Raw genomic sequence first — 17106 nt, forward strand, 5'->3', positions numbered from 1 at the left:
AGGGGTCCTTCTTCCCTCCCTCCCTTCTTTCTCTCGTTCCTTCCTCCTTTCCTTCTTTTCTCCAGTTTTTCCGTTTGGTGATTCCTCCCTTTGTTTTCATCCCTCTTTTTATATGCTTAGATGCTGAATCCAGCTTTGGGAAAAGTATTGGAGAATCTATTATCTTAATGACATTTTCCTTAATTTTCACATACAAATGAAGAATTTCTCATACCCTCTTTGGGTTTTTTAAAGATTGTCATCGCAATAAATGCAAGATGTATCACTTCGCTGTACAATCACGACTTATACATTTTGATCAGAATACTGCACATGAACATATTTGTGTATATATATATACATATGTATATAAACCATATATATATATATATATATATATATATATATATATGAGTCTTATCACATCACCGTGATTCATATATACGCTTTAAGTCTTGTGGGTAAAACACTTCACAGTACGTCCTGAATTCTTGGTTCCGTAGTTCGCGCCTATGAGCTGACGAAGTTCTTAACAACTAAAAAATTTCCCTCTGTTTAACATTATGTGAAAATATATTAATTCCGAGGTAGAGATATTAAATGACATTTGTACCTTAATGCGGATATAATATATATATGTATATATAAGACCATTTAGTAATCGAAAGAGCCTAATACAGTTGCAAGGTTAAAACTTTCTGTAAAGGCCGAAGATATGACTGACTATTACACGAGTAACAGTTATGTGTGATAACTTGTCAAAGTAGTTACCAAAACTATATTGTAAAGGGTGGTCCCAGTCTTGTTACCCCTACCAAAAGGTACCAACAATAGAGGTACAAGTATTGCAATATTACAAAATACATATCCTGGATTCAGTTTATTAATTGTAAGAACTATAGACACTGGAACAATATGTGAACAAGTAATATGGTAAAAGGGAAGATGTACTGGATTCAGTTTATTTGCTTTCAGCCATCTGCAATGAAAAAAATTAAACAATATTAGGGAAAAAAATCGTGAAAATTAAAATAATATCTAGGTGTAACAAGAATAAACTGAATCCAGGATATGTATTTTGTATTATTGCAATACTTTTACCACTATTGTTGGTGATTTTGGTAGGGGTACCAAGACTTTCGGACCACCCGGCACATGTAATATGCATGCACGTCTACCAAAATAAACATTCGCGAAACTTTCAAACTCACACTTACATCTTTTGGGAAAGAATATTTATATGAATCATTTTCATGTGACTCCATCGTTAGATCCTGCCGAATTGTTTTTATCCAAATGACCTATAATCGAACTGCATTTCCAAGATGATTATTCCCGGAGAGACAAATCAATCACGGAAGCGTCTGGCACATGACAAGGCTTACCATCCGATTGATTTCAATTACAGATTAGGTGAAGGGTCAGTGCCAACTAAGGAATCTAGACCCTGGACAAGAGGCATCGAAATTCCTTTAATTAAGTGCCGATCCCTTTGTCACTTTCCCCGATACCTGAGCTGCCAAGGTTGGACCCATTATGCATGTTACGACGATTCCTAACAGGTGTCATTTGAACCACACCAAACTGAGTTAGGACTCGTGCATGATGTCAATATATGTATGTATGTACACACACACACACACACACACACACATATATATATATATATATATATATATATATATATATATATATATATATATATATATATATGTATATGTATATATATATATATATATATATATATATATATATATATATATATATATATATATATATATATATATAAATATTTCGTCAGCACACTACGTTTTTATCGTAAAATACTAACTGTTAACATCTTTTAGGTTCAGAAGCTTTTCTGAAAAAGTTTATCGATAAATCGTTATTGCAAGCATTAGCATGGACGAAAGGTTGATAAATAAAATGTAAACGTTTTTTACAAAATTTTGATATCTTTTAAAGGCATTTATATTGTTAAACATTATAAAGAGATTTCATTAACCTAATCTAAATTAAATCAACCCTAAGCACTAAGCATGCATAGAGTGTGGCTATTTGAAGGTTCCTTATTCAGAAAACAAGCACAAACACTCATACATTATCATTATGATACGAGTATGGGTATTTACATTAACGCCAAAAATTCGAAAATTTCAGAGCGCCGAAATCAGCGTTTCTAAAAATAATGACAAACAATAAATTGAAAATTCTTTTACAGTATAATGTTCATGGGATTTCTGGCCATTAACAGGCCAGATTAACACAAAATTTTTAATTGCATATATGCATATGTACAGACATATATATAAGTATGTATGTGTATTTGTGAGCGTACATATATATCGAGATATATTATATATTCTATGTATATCAATATATAGATATAATATATATATATATATATATAATAAATATATATATATATACATATATATATATATATCATATATAAAATACCTCGTATAATATAATATTACATATAATATATAATTATAATATATCTGATATCTTATATATATATTACATATATATTATATATATATATTATATATAATATATTATATATATATATATATGGTTATACGCGCTTCACTGTACGTCCAGATTTCTGGGTTCCTAGGTTAGCACCCAGAAATCAGAACGTACAGTGAAGCGCCAATAACCACACACACACACACACACACATATATATATATATATATATATATATATATATATATATATATTATATATATTATGTATGTATGTATGTATGCATATATATATAAGGATTGAGAGAGAGAGAGAGAAATTACACAACAACCAAAATATTATAATTTTTTTATGAAGATATTCACACCAACAAAACAAAGAGATAAGGAAAGAATTAAAGAAAAAAGAAAAAAAAGCAATGTCGAGATCCTCTTGAATTATTATTATCCACTACTAAAATTTCATTGTTGATGAAACTTCTGATTATCTCAGGAGATGAGACCGATCTCATCATGTATGTAGTGGGCTGGGTAAAGGACTCCCCTTCATAACAGACTCCAGAAAATCCTCATTCATCATATTCCTATTCCCCTTCCATTCTCTGTCCCGTATTTTCTTCGTCGCCTCCACATAGTCATCATTCCGACATTAATATTCAAGGATTTCGTAAGTGATCGATCATTTTAAAAGCAGACGGAATAACGAGCCTCGTCTCGTCTCGTCTTCTCTCTCTCTCTCTCTCTCTCTCTCTCTCTCTCTCTCTCTCTCTCTCTCTCTCTCCTTTATGGGTTTAAAAACACGTATACACATAACCGCACTCACTAGTATACATACTACATACATATACAGCTTATACACATACGTATGTCATATATATATATATATATATATATATATATATATATATATATATATATACATACACACCACACACACACATACACACACACACACACACACACATATATATATAATACATATACATATATATATATTATCTATATATTATTATATATATATATATATACACGCAAACAAATCTACAAAAGCTGTCATGGTAAAAGAAAATGAATCCTTTCATATTCCAGAAAAAGAAACGGAAAAAAAATATATATCAAGAATCTCATGTTATTCTCGCTTCAGCCTGGCTCCCATCCAAACCATATGTTTTGCGTAGGAGAATTTTCCGTGGCAGTGGATTAAAAGACTTCGTTGAAAACCCTTTGTTGTTCTGAGGCTTTAAAAGTTAGATTAGAACGAGTCATTTACAAGATTATCGATGCCCTCGGACACATTGCGAAAAAAAAACGAAAAAACACAATGGTGATGATTAAGATGGTGATGATAGTGTAATTATATACTGCAAAATAAATGTTTTTATTGGTTAGTTTGAAACATCCAAAAGCCTACTCATAATTTCTAGAAAACATCACCTTTACTGTGATCACATCCCACTTCGGTTGGGAAAAAAATATTTTCTTTTAAGAATTTTTTTTTTTTTTTTTTTTTGTGGTTTGTTTTAGTATAAAAATTATGCAAAAAATATTTGACCATACCAATACCTTACCCTACAGCATTATTGCTAATGAATAAATGACTGCTTATGAAATGTGAATAACTTGAACAATCGACGAAATGAAAGTTATTATTATTATTATTATTATTATTTTTATTTTTTTTTTTTTTTTTTTTGGCTCTATCACAGTCCTCCAATTCGACTGGGTGGTATTTATAGTGTGGGGTTCCGGGTTGCATCCTGCCTCCTTAGGAGTCCATCACTTTTCTTATTATGTGTGCCGTTTCTAGGATCACACTCTTCTGCATTGAGTCCTGGAGCTACTTCAGCCTCTAGTTTTTCTAGGTTCCTTTTCAGGGATCTTGGGATCGTGTCTAGTGCTCCTATGATTATGGGTACGATTTCCACTGGCATATCCCATATCCTTCTAATTTCTATTTTCAGATCTTGATACTTGTCCATTTTTTCCCTCTCTTTCTCTTCAACTCTGGTGTCCCATGGTATTGCGACATCAATGAGTGATACTTTCTTCTTGACTTTGTCAATCAACGTCACGTCTGGTCTGTTTGCACGTATCGCCCTATCCGTTCTGATACCATAGTCCCAGAGGATCTTTGCCTGATCGTTTTCTATCACTCCCTCAGGTTGGTGCTCGTACCACTTATTACTGCAAGGTAGCTGATGTTTCTTGCACAGGCTCCAGTGGAGGGCTTTTGCCACTGAATCATGCCTCTTTTTGTACTGGTTCTGTGCAAGTGCCGGGCATTCGCTTGCTATGTGGTTTATGGTTTCATTTTTCAGATTGCACTTCCTACATATGGGAGATGTGTTATTTCCGTCTATCGTTCTTTGAACATATCTGGTTCTTAGGGCCTGATCTTGTGCCGCTGTTATCATTCCTTCAGTTTCCTTCTTAAGCTCTCCCCTCTGTAGCCATTGCCATGTGTCATCGCTGGCTAGTTCTTTAGTCTGTCTCATGTATTGTCCGTGCATTGGTTTGCTGTGCCAGTCCTCTTTTCTGTCTGTCATTCTCCTGTCTCTGTATATTTCTGGGTCTTCGTCTACTTTTATCAGTCCTTCTTCCCATGCACTCTTTAGCCACTCGTCTTCACTGGTATTCAGATATTGCCCCAGTGCTCTGTTTTCGATGTTGTTTGCAGTCCTCTATACTTAGTAGTCCTCTCCCTACCTCCTTTCGTGTTATGTATAGTCTGTCCGTATTTGCTCTTGGGTGTAGTGCTTTGTGTATTGTCATATGTTTCTTGGTTTTCTGATCTATGCTGCGGCGTTCTGCCTTCGTCCATTCCACTATTCCTGCGCTGTATCTGATTACTGGCACTGCCCATGTGTTTATGGCTTTTATCATATTTCCGCCGTTGAGTTTTGACTTGAGTATCGCCTTGAGTCTCTGCATATATTCTTTCCTGATCGTGTCCTTCATCTCTTTGTGTTTTATATCCCCTCCTTCCATTATTCCCAGGTATTTGTATCCTGTCTCATCTATGTGTTTGATGTTGCTCCCATCTGGTAGCTTTATCCCTTCAGTTCTCGTTACTTTGCCTTTTTGTATGTTGACTAAGGCGCATTTTTCTATTCCAAACTCCATCCTGATGTCCCCAGATACAATCCTTACAGTCTGGATTAGGCTATCTATTTCCTTGATGCTCTTACCATACAGCTTGATGTCGTCCATGAACATCAGATGGTTGATTCTGTTGCCTCTTTTCTTGAGTTGGTACCCAGCATCCATCTTCTGTAGTACTTTTGTCATGGGAATCATGGCTACTACGAAGAGCAGTGGGGACAGTGAGTCGCCCTGGAAGATCCCTCTCCTGATATTAACCTCTGCTAGTCTTATTCCAGAGCTTGTAAGTATTGTATTCCAGTTGCGCATGTATTTTTGAGGAAGCTGATGGGTGTTTCTCTGCCCCATATATTTTCAGACATTCTATTAGCCATGTGTGTGGTATCATGCCGAAGGCTTTCTTATAGTCTATCCATGCCATGCTTAGGTTGGTTTTCCTTCTCCTACTGTTCTTCATTACCATTTTGTCTATCAGGAGCTGGTCTTTTGTGCCCCTACACTTCCTTCTGCAGCCTTTCTGTTGGTGGGGGATGGTGTTTGTCTCCTCTAGGTATTTGTATAGCCTTTCACTGATGATACCTGTTAGTAACTTCCACATTATTGGTAGGCAGGTGATAGGCCTGTAGTTACTGGCTATATTTCCCTTACTCTTGTCTTTTTGTACTAAGGATGTTCTTCCTGTGGTCATCCATTTGGGTGCATGGTGATTTGAGATACAATGCTGGAGTTGTTCTGCTATTCGTGGGTGTAGGGCCTTGAAGTTTTTGAGCCAGTATCCATGGACTTCATCGGGACCTGGGGTTTTCCAGTTTGGCATTTTCTTTAGTTGGTGTCTGACTGTGTCTGTCGTGATCTCTGTGAATCTTTGTTTTATTCTCCCTGTTTCTTCTTCCTTGACTTCCTGGAGCCATGTTGCATGTTTGTTGTGTGATACCGGATTGCACCATATGTTTTCCCAGAGTCTCTTACTTGGTTCGGCTTCAGGAATTTCTGGGTGGTTGTCTTCCCCTCTTAGTTGGCTGTATATTTTTTCTGGTTGGCTCCGAATAGTTTGTTCTGTTGGTATCCCTTATTCCTGTTCATGTACCGTTGGATCTTATGTGCTTTGGCCTTAAGCCTCTGTCCCCTCTCTTGTACTTTGTATTTTTCGTTGAGATCCTCCCTTGTTTTCTTGCTTCTTAGCCTTTTTTCTGCCATCTCTTTCAGTTTACTCAAGTCAGATCTCATCACCATGATTTGCTTTTCCAGGCGCCTTTTCCAAGGAGGTTGCTGTTTTGGTTTTTTTTCTGTTGGGTTGGTTGTGCTGGTGGTGTTGGTGTTCGAATCCCCATCAGTTCTGCTACTAATCTTGCTCCTGCATATACCAAGTTATTTGTTTCTGTGATACTGGTGGTGTGTATTATGCCCATTATTTCATTGACCTCACTTGTTTTCTCCCTTAATTTCTTGGTGTTGTAGGCTTTCATGGAGGGGATCTTTGTTCTCCCTGTATCTGGCTCCATCCATTGTCTAATCTTTTCTACCCATTCCGTCCTCTCTGTTACTTCGTCGGTGTTTCTTCGTGTGTCGTTGATGATACCATATTATTTATTATTATTATATCTTATGATTATTATTATTATTATTATTATTATTATTATTATTATTATATCAAGAAGTGTTTTCATAAAACTGTTTGGTACTTTTTTATGGGCATTTTGAAATTCTTAATCATTTACCACCTTCATTTTAAAGCTTCAGTGCTTTAGAAGGTCCTTTTAATAGTTCCGTTAAATCGCCAATGCAGTTTTAATGTTCCCCTTTTAGCTTCCAAAGGATATAAACAATTGATAATATAATTAGATTGTTTTCAATATTTTCTGAATGACCAAAACCATCTCAGCTCGTAGGAGATTTTCTTCCCACAGTATGATTCATGTCTTCATGTATAAGATTCGTATATACTATCTTCATTAAGTTTTTTGTTCCCACAATATGCTACGTATGTATTTCTTTACAAAACCTAGTTTCCACATTAAGATTTGTATATACATTTTTGAAGTCTTTTACTTTATATTAAGATCTGTATATATTTTTTTGAAGTTTTTTTACTTCTACATTAAGATTTGTGTTCGTCTTTACTAAGTCTTTGCTCCCTCGCAATGATTCGTATATATATCTTTAATAAGTTGAAACTATTCTTTTGAATTTTCCCGCATTCTATCATGAAGACTTCTTATCAAAATCATGCCGCATATGAAGCAACCATTTTAGTCCCGCCAGCATTCTTTATCAAAAGGCTATATTAATGCTCCATTTCGTTATTCCTTAACCTCTCTGCCTTGGCTATTTAACACCCTTTCTTAGATCGTAAGAGATCCATTCCTTATTCATCAGCCCTATCAACTTTCACGTCAATTTGCTCTTCCACTTCTGTATCTTTGATATTGAACACCTCATCCATCTATTCATTTTGTCCAAACAAAACTGCATTCTAGTATGACTGCGTATCATTCTCCTTTTTTACATCAAGATGATCTTAGTTCAAGCAAGCATTTGATCTTATAATAATAATAATAATGAATAATCTAATAATAATAATAATAATAATAATAATAATGATAATAATAATAATAATAATCATATAATAATAATAATAATAATAATAATATAATAATAGGAAAGTAAATTCACAGTAGTATCTCTGTTTGACATGAGGACCATGTAGGTCATCAAAATCTTTCTAATGTATATATTTTAAATAACAAAATCAAACAGGCATACTACTGTGGATTTACTTTCCCATTTTATTGACCCAAGTGATTATGAGTTTTCTTAGAATAATAATAATAATAATAATAATAATAATAATAATAATAATAATAATAATAATAATAATAAAAATAATAGAATCATTATTAATTGAAAGGTGGGAAGAATAAGATGTGGGACTTTTTCCATTTAAAATAATTAAGACCTACAATCCTTGAACTGCTCCCTAATGATGGACTACAAGAGACTACAAGGCGCTCTAAAACCAATGACAAAAATGGCCTATATTCACTCAATTCCCTGAGTGAAAGAAACTGAACAAAATTAGTGTCGATACCGCATTATGCGGAATTAGCATCAATTACTACGGCTTCTTGCAAGCGGTTTACAGACTTATAAGTATTTTTTTTTTTTGCTTAGACTTTGGAGTATTTTTCTTATTCATTCAATATACATTTTGAATAATGACATACTTTTTGGAAAATAATGTCCTTCGCCAAGTTTTTTCATACCAGAAGTACTAAGAAAGTAAGAATATATGTTATAATATTTGAAAAAATACCAAATGTTATATTTCCCCGCTTTATTATTTCTAGAGAAGGCTGTGATGTTGACCACATTCACACGCAAATATACACATTATATATAAACATATATACAATATACATACATATATATATATATATATATATATATATATATATGTATGTATGTATATATTAATATATATATGTATATATATATATGTATATATGACTGGTAAAAGTGTTCTGTAACAACAGAATTCCATCTAATAAAAGGAGCCCATAAAAACACCAAAATGTAGAGAGAAAAGTACTATATTTCAGAGACTGCTGTCTCTCTCTTCAGGTATATATATATATATATATATATATATATATATATATATATATATATATATATATTATATACATATTTCAGCAGTCTCTGAAATATGTATATATATATATATATTATATATATATAATACTAATATATATATATATATATATATATATAAACGTATGTGTATTATATATAGTCCAATCTGACAATCCACACCGTTAGATAAATAAATACTTACGATATATAATTTAAAAAATTTTCTGCTAATCAACATACGAACAAGTATTAGAAAATTCAATGTAAATCACGAATAAATAAAATAATTACTTTTGCTATCATCTCTCTCTCTCTCTCTCTCTCTCTCTCTCTCTCTCTCTCTCTCTCTCTCTCTCTCTCTCTCTCTCTCTCTCTGGGGGTCTGTTGTCTGAATAGTGGACCTTAAGTGAGGATGACTGCATGGGATAGCATTCATTCAAGATAAAATCTCGCGACCAGGAGGAAAGGACGACATTAAAATGTAGCGAGAGGAGCGACGAGAACCGACGGAGAAATTAGAAAGACGACGAAGTACCAGTCAGTCCGGAAGGAACTGTGCAAAAAAAAAAAAAAAAAAAAAAAAAAAAGGAAATATTGCTGGAGTGGCTGGATATAAGGTAAAAATGGTGACAAGGTACGTATGGACTTGTGGTCTTTTTGTATGTCTGTGTGTATGTGTCAAGTGTGTGTGTGTATCTTTCGTGTGTGTATGTGCACCCGTGTGCGTGCGCAGAGAGAGGAGCGGGTAACCCTGGAAGCAGAGGGACAAACAAATGAAGAGCAAGAACTCGTTATCCGATTCAAAGGTATCTCATAACTCTAAGGATGAAAGACTCCAGCTTTCGCGAAGCTTTTAACAGCAACTGGCAACCTGCTTTAATTTCCTCTGAGTTGACTCAGGGGATTCCTTCTTTTTGACTTCGTTGATTGTTACCTCTCATGATCTGCTCTGAGATTTCATCTTTAATTCTCCGGCCATCAGGGATAATTTCATCTTAATCGCCCGAGTCGCTGCTTTACAGGTGTAGCACACGTCATTAATCTCGGCGAGGAAATGAAAACTCTTTATGTTCACTGGTTAATTTTGCTTCTCTGAGTTTTCTATTTGCCTTCGGTATTTTTGTTTTGTCATTACTCAAATGTAATCAGTTGGTCGTAATGAATTTTAAAATTGCTGAACTGCAAGGCTAAAATCTGATTTCTCTTTGAAACGCCTTCACATGAAATATATATGATTTCATTTGAACAGGAAACCGAACCTCATTATACCTAATATTGCATTCAATAGGCATATATATAAATATAATTATAAAACACTATAATAATTTTAAAAAGCTGTCCTTTATCTCTAGTTTTTTAAACGTCCAAGGAAAATGTTAATAGAATTATTTTAACTTTGTTTAGAAATTTGGTTCAGTGCGAAAGTTACGTCCAAATCAGTCTTCTACGTTAATGAAAGCCTAATAAGTGAAAGTAAATCCTAATTTCCAAGCTTGAAAATACGTTACAAAATCGTCTTTGGTGTTCTGCTCTGTAAAAAAAAAAATGAAAGTATATAACTGACGAATTTTGTGTATTCCTAATGTTTTTGGTTGCTTGAAAAAATCGTAACGCTTATGGAAATCCATGTATATAAATTTATAATGAGGGATTTCCAGATTACTGTAAGTCAAAATAACAACTGTTGTGCAAACCCACAGGGGCCTTCAAGAGGAAGAGGAAGAGGAAGAGGAAGAAGTACCCGAAAACATCAGTAAACATCTCCAAAGGTCAAGGACTCTGGAAGTCACGCTCACACAGAAACGTACATGGACGGACTCACGCACGCACACACACATGCTCACACAAAACGATGAATAAATAAAGTCGGAAGATGTGGAGAAAATGAGTAAAATATGAGTGCGAAAATAAGCGGACTGAGAAAATGGTGGTTTTAGGGTGTCCGAAAAATTATTCTTGACTTACAGTAAAGGAATTTCTCACTCAGCGCGAAAAATGAAAACTCTTACGGAACGAAAAGCCCTTTTGACTTAGCTGGGATAAAAGAAGTAAGAGGAAAACATGGGCCAAGGAACATGAGGATACAATGAAATATTCAGGCACAGCTGGGAGACGAAAATATTTCAAAGGGGGACAGAGGTCTCAGAGAAGCGAGGGCATAAGAATTTTCAACGGAAGACGAAACAAAAAGGCGAACAATTTATGAACTGTTACGTAATTATAGGAATGTTACTTTTCATCCAGTTGAACCAAAGGACTTTTCTTGATCAAGAAGAGGGTTGACTTTGTAAGGAAAAGATAAAATTAAGATCATAAAAATGGATAACATAGAATAATAGATGTTACATTCTGACACCGAAAAATTAATTTGCTGAGGTCGACTAACAATCTTGGCGTTTACTTAGTATAATACTTCATTTACCAGTCCATCTTTTTCTTTTTTTTAATAAATCGTCAGTATTCACTGAAAAACAAATAGAGTAGTAAGTGGATTGCGAAAAATGAGAGCAGACTGATCCATGAAGGACTGAGTAATTAGCGTTGATAACTTTTCGCATACATACTGATAACGTCATCTGTTCAGTCATTTAAAATATAATGAATAATTGGATGCTAGTCCTTAGCTCTCAAAACTGTCGTCCTGTTTTCAAGCCTAATTGTCACCTCTCTAAATTATGGAATCTTTGCACTTTAAAATTAATTATCTAATTACTCTCACAGTCTTAAGGATAAAATATTAAGCTCTTTTTGTCCATATTCCCTCCATTTCTATTTTCGAACTATAAGCAAGCTGTATTTCGCAGATCCAAATTGAACGAGCTACTTTCATAAAGATACGGAAAGATCGAAAAGAACTTATGCTTGTACGCTACGATTGCTTGAAACAACAAGCTCATGTTTACAGTTATGCTTATCCTTTGGTATTTCTTAAAAGTAAATGCGTGTGTCAACGTCTGCCTTAGCAGTTATGTCATCCAACTTGAACGCACTGAAATCGTTACAACGAATGTGTGCTAGTTTACAATGAAGAGAATGATACTGAGCAGTGGAAGAAACAATATGTCCAGTAATTGCCTTCGTTGCAGTCTGAATATAGTTGTATAAAATACTTACCAAAAGGCAAAATTCTAACGAATGATAAGAAACGGATAAACAGAGTTGTGGACGAAATGATACGATAACAGGAATAATATTTTACATAATCAAAGGGAAATAATAACTTCAAAGTATTACACCTATGCACCAAAATAAGATGACCAAATCTGATATTACATGAAATATTTCAGAAAGGGAGTAATGTTGATTATGTTTACGTCATTTTTTAACGGTACTTACAGGTAGAAGTTCGTGGAGAGCCAAGTCCAAATCGCCTGAAAATAAACCAGAATCTATCAGTTCACACGATTGAAGAACTGGGTAAACATATGTTTATGTATCTGATAGTAAACCTATATTTGTGTCTGATACATGAAACACTGATCGTGATCGGCAATAACATCTTGACTCTTCCGGCTCAAGAGTTTTAATCACATCTGTAAAATACACAATTCGCCTATGTCCCATTTTTCTGTTAAAAAATTATATTCTGGAAAATGAGCAGCAGCAGCAGCCTCCTGAAAACCATTCAGCTCCTGCATAGTTACAGAATACCTGAAAATTCAACACCCCAAAATAACTTCATACTTAGTAATGGTCTTTCAAAAAAAAAGTGGGGGGGGGGTAATATATCATTTTGAATTTTTGATGCTGGATTAAATTATCATATTAAATGATTTATTGGCAATATTTGTACATCAACGAAAAAAATATTTCAATTCATACAAACATACATAAAATATATGTATGTATATATATACACACACACATAATATATATATTTTTATATATATATATATATATATATATATATATATATATATATATATATAAGTGCATAACCATAACTTCTTTACGCCCACCTTGCTTCCCCTGGAATACTGAGATCCTTCCTTTCCATTACCTCCTCGACGTCAATTCATTACGCACATTCCTTCTCTTCTTCCCCTCCTTCCTCATAACTCCTCAGAATATTACAGTCACTCTCCAACTACTCTCCTTCATTCTTTTCCCTTGATACATCTTTTTACTTACAGTATCCTGTTTAACACTAGAATAACATTATTCAAATTTATCACTCTCAGTGGGCCTTACAAGAGACATACTGCACAGACAATTCCATCAGCTTCTCATACAGGAGACTTAACAATCCCTTTATATATTCCTCTTGGCTTAAACATTCACGTATGTATGTTACCACACTGCTACCTATAGTTTTATCCATAATATTACTACTTTTTTGCTATCATATCTATACGTATCTACCCTTTCTATTCTTCCACCATCACTATTAGCATTACCTGGTCAGTGTTTATTGGTTCGGTTACCTAATATTCTTACTCTTGCTGAAATTGCTTTCGACCTTGTCCCCTTAAGTAAAAAGAAAGAAAAAAACTCTTTCATGAGTCCCCGTCGCTTTTCTCTACTATTATTGAGCGATGGACTGTTTACAAACATCAACCAACCCAAGATCCATTAATGAATTATTTTCCTAACGAAAATCTTTGAATTTGCACCTACCGTAAATTTTTTGGTATGACTCGCTTGATTAAAATTTTAAACATTTATCGGGACGTAACACAACATTGCCTCAAACTACTTAATTGTCCGCCAGCCAGAAATTTTACATGATTAAATTTTGTAGCACAAACTTTGCCTGCATCACAAATATTTCAGTCATCAGATTTAAATACCTTCACATTGCATCTCTACCTGTTCTGTCACAGGAGTTCCTTGGTTCCTATCTGCCGCGAAGAGCTTTCTCCTTGGCTCTCGAACTTCTCCCATAAGTGCTTCATAATTGTTATTCGCCTTGAAAGGCAAGGTCGTAAACGCTCGGAAGACCGCTTCAGAAGGTCTTGAGAACGTCACATTTAATGCTGCACTCATTCTAGGCAAATTTGAGTTTGGGTGCAAATATTTTTAAGTCTTAATGAAAACAGCCCATCGCCAGAGGACATTTATTTTAGGAGAATTAAGAAATAGCCCATTTTCGGTAACCTGCTCTTTAAGGCAAAGTTAATTTCCCCATTCCCGTGAAGTAAAAGACACATGTTTTCGCAACAATGCTTTCAGTGCTGGAACCTGCATGTTTTCCTTTTTGTATAATAAATTTGCGTCTTATCTTTTATCCACGGCAGACGGTCCTCCAGATTTTCTTGCAAGAAACGATGCGGTTTTGCAGCCTAAGAGAAATGGTTGCAACTTTTATTAAAGTCTTATTACGTAGATATTAAATAAATGGAAAATAATACAATGTCATCATAGCTAAAATGACGATCAGTATTCGACAACATGTGTGCAAGCCAAATTTTTTCAAATTCATACTGCAGTAGAGGGCAGTTTAGATACAGTAGTCGAAAACTGTATGCATAACTTATTGATTTGCGCGTGCAACTCTTGCAGACTTAAATATCAATTCCTTATATAAAACCAAACGACTATGTTTCATGTATAAAATCCGCAGCAGAAACTGAAACAAACAAATATCTGTATTACACTGATGTACCGATTATTAGTGAACATTCCATGAATAGACAAAACATCTCTAGAGAGCCAACTAATGGGCCGTCTCGTGATGTATGTACATCATTATTCCGGCTATTATGTTTAAATTAAAAGTGATTTTTTCACTCAATATAACTACAGACGTCAAGCTCAGAATGCTACCATGATAATTTCAACAAAATCAAATAAATGTGAATATAACTTTGTAGTACCTATGATATATTAATTGATAAATGTCTAAAAAAAAACATATATACAGTAGAGTTCATATAAATACTTTTTTCATTTCCAGTCAAGAAATTAGTTATATTAAGGCCATGAGGCGCAATCCCTATTTGGCAGGTCTGGAAAATGTTTCAAACAAACAGGTCATTGATGCTTTAGTGGAGTCACCTCCACACAAAACCAACGGAAGAGTATTGTATGATAAGTTCACTAATTAGCCAGACAGAGCTTTACCAAATCCTTTGTTATAGTTGTTATTCTGTTTACACTGCCCAGAGGGGTAAATATGTTCAACAATGTTAGAGACCTAAAAATATTGTGTTTGAGCAGGACAAACATCTAATGCTTGGTTTATGGCCGTAAAAGGTTATTTACACAGTATATATAGGTCAGAAAAATCCATCGTATATGGGACTTACTAATTTTGAGAACGTTATATGTTTGAGTCCACTATAATTTTATGGACAAGAGAAACAATATAATCCACATTGGGTCCGATAAATGTTTCTCCAGCAATGAGGTCAAAGTAAGTTATTTACCTTCCTAGTATATTCTTGTAAAAAAAATAACAGGCATAGAGAACTGTATAAAAGGAACGACCTCGGTATTTCCCTTCACTACGCACACGCACACATACATACACACACACACACACACACACACACACATATATATATATATATATATATATATATATATATACATACATATATATATATATATATATATATATATATATATATATATATATATATATATATATCACTCGCCTCTCCCGACAGCCATTATTATTTATGTTCTGAGTTAACCATTTTTTTTTTTCTCCAAGTAAATCTCTCTCACATCTCCAAAATTCCAATTTTGCTATGTTCTCCAACTCGAACTCCTTTGTGTCCCGCCTAGCACACACATTTCCCTCATGACTTGTTCTAAGCTACAGTAGGCGTCCCTAGATCATAACTAAGGTCTCCCGCCTCAATGAACTTGTGCTAATTAAATGAATAAGTTCCCTCCATCATGAATAAGAATTTCATCCGAGAGATTTTTATTACCATTAAGTGTAATTACCATACCTAGTCACTGGCAAATTCGCATACAGCGAGTATATCAAGCCAGGTTCAGAAACAGCAAACTATGGTAGATTCACATCAACCGTGCATTTGATGTCTAGACCAGTCCCTTACGACGCTCCTGATTGGCTGTTGATAAGCCAATCACAGAGCTGGAAACTCTCAGCCTCTCTCGAGAGTTCACATGGGTAGGATCTATGTTCCATCTCTCCTGAGGGATACGTCTTTCAGGAGAGGGTGAACATACATTCTACTTTTGTGAACTCTCGAGAGAGACTGAGAGTTTTCAGCCCTATGATTGGCTTATCAGCAGCCAATCAGGAGCGTCGTAAGGGACTGGCCTAGACGTCAAATGCAAGGTTGATGTGAATCAACTATAGTAGTCTCATATTTTAAGGCGGCAGCCCATTTAATGATCTGCCAGTGTGAAACTCTCAATTGTACATTCTCACAGCACCTATTTGTGCCTGTCTTGGGTTATAATGGCCTCATCAATTTAGATCTACACTGTAAAATTTGTAAATAAAATTACCTTAATGTAATATAACTGGTTTGAAAGGCGACCTTACATTGCCATTGCTAAATGTAATTAAGGTAAGTCCCACTATCATTCCCTTTATGTAATTACGTGTGGAGTTCGGCATAGGTCCCTCAGGCCCTGCTATTTCAAATTTCTGAATTACCTACACCCAACCCGAACTCACTCGTAAGAATGTGTATATATATATATAATTCTAATATCTATATATTATATATATATATATATATATATATATATAATCATACATACAATACTACATACATACATACATCATACATATCATATATATATATATATATCTATACTATATATATAATATATTTATATATATCTGTGTGGTTGGGTTTGTGTTTTGTGTGCGTGTGCGTATGAGCTTGCGGAATCTCTCTTCCTTTGGAAAAACCTCTTTTGTTTATACTTATGACTTCAATTTTCACTGAATCATAGTTTTTAGGGACATGTTTGTTCAAATGATTGC

The 17106-nt window shown here is 34.3% G+C and overlaps 1 protein-coding gene across 2 annotated transcripts in view; it reads right to left on the bottom strand.

Moving 5' to 3' along the window:
• The window catches only part of LOC135208447 (uncharacterized), a 683342-nt gene extending 670783 nt beyond the window's left edge, over nucleotides 1–12559 (bottom strand). For both annotated transcript variants that reach the window (XM_064240638.1, XM_064240636.1), the window contains exon 1: nucleotides 12525–12559. The gene's annotated coding sequence lies outside the window, so the exon portion shown is untranslated. The remainder of the gene's footprint in view (nucleotides 1–12524) is intronic.
• Nucleotides 12560–17106: the final 4547 nt, after the last annotated feature.

Source organism: Macrobrachium nipponense, chromosome 35 (assembly GCF_015104395.2).
Source record: "Macrobrachium nipponense isolate FS-2020 chromosome 35, ASM1510439v2, whole genome shotgun sequence".
Taxonomy (NCBI): domain Eukaryota; kingdom Metazoa; phylum Arthropoda; class Malacostraca; order Decapoda; family Palaemonidae; genus Macrobrachium; species Macrobrachium nipponense.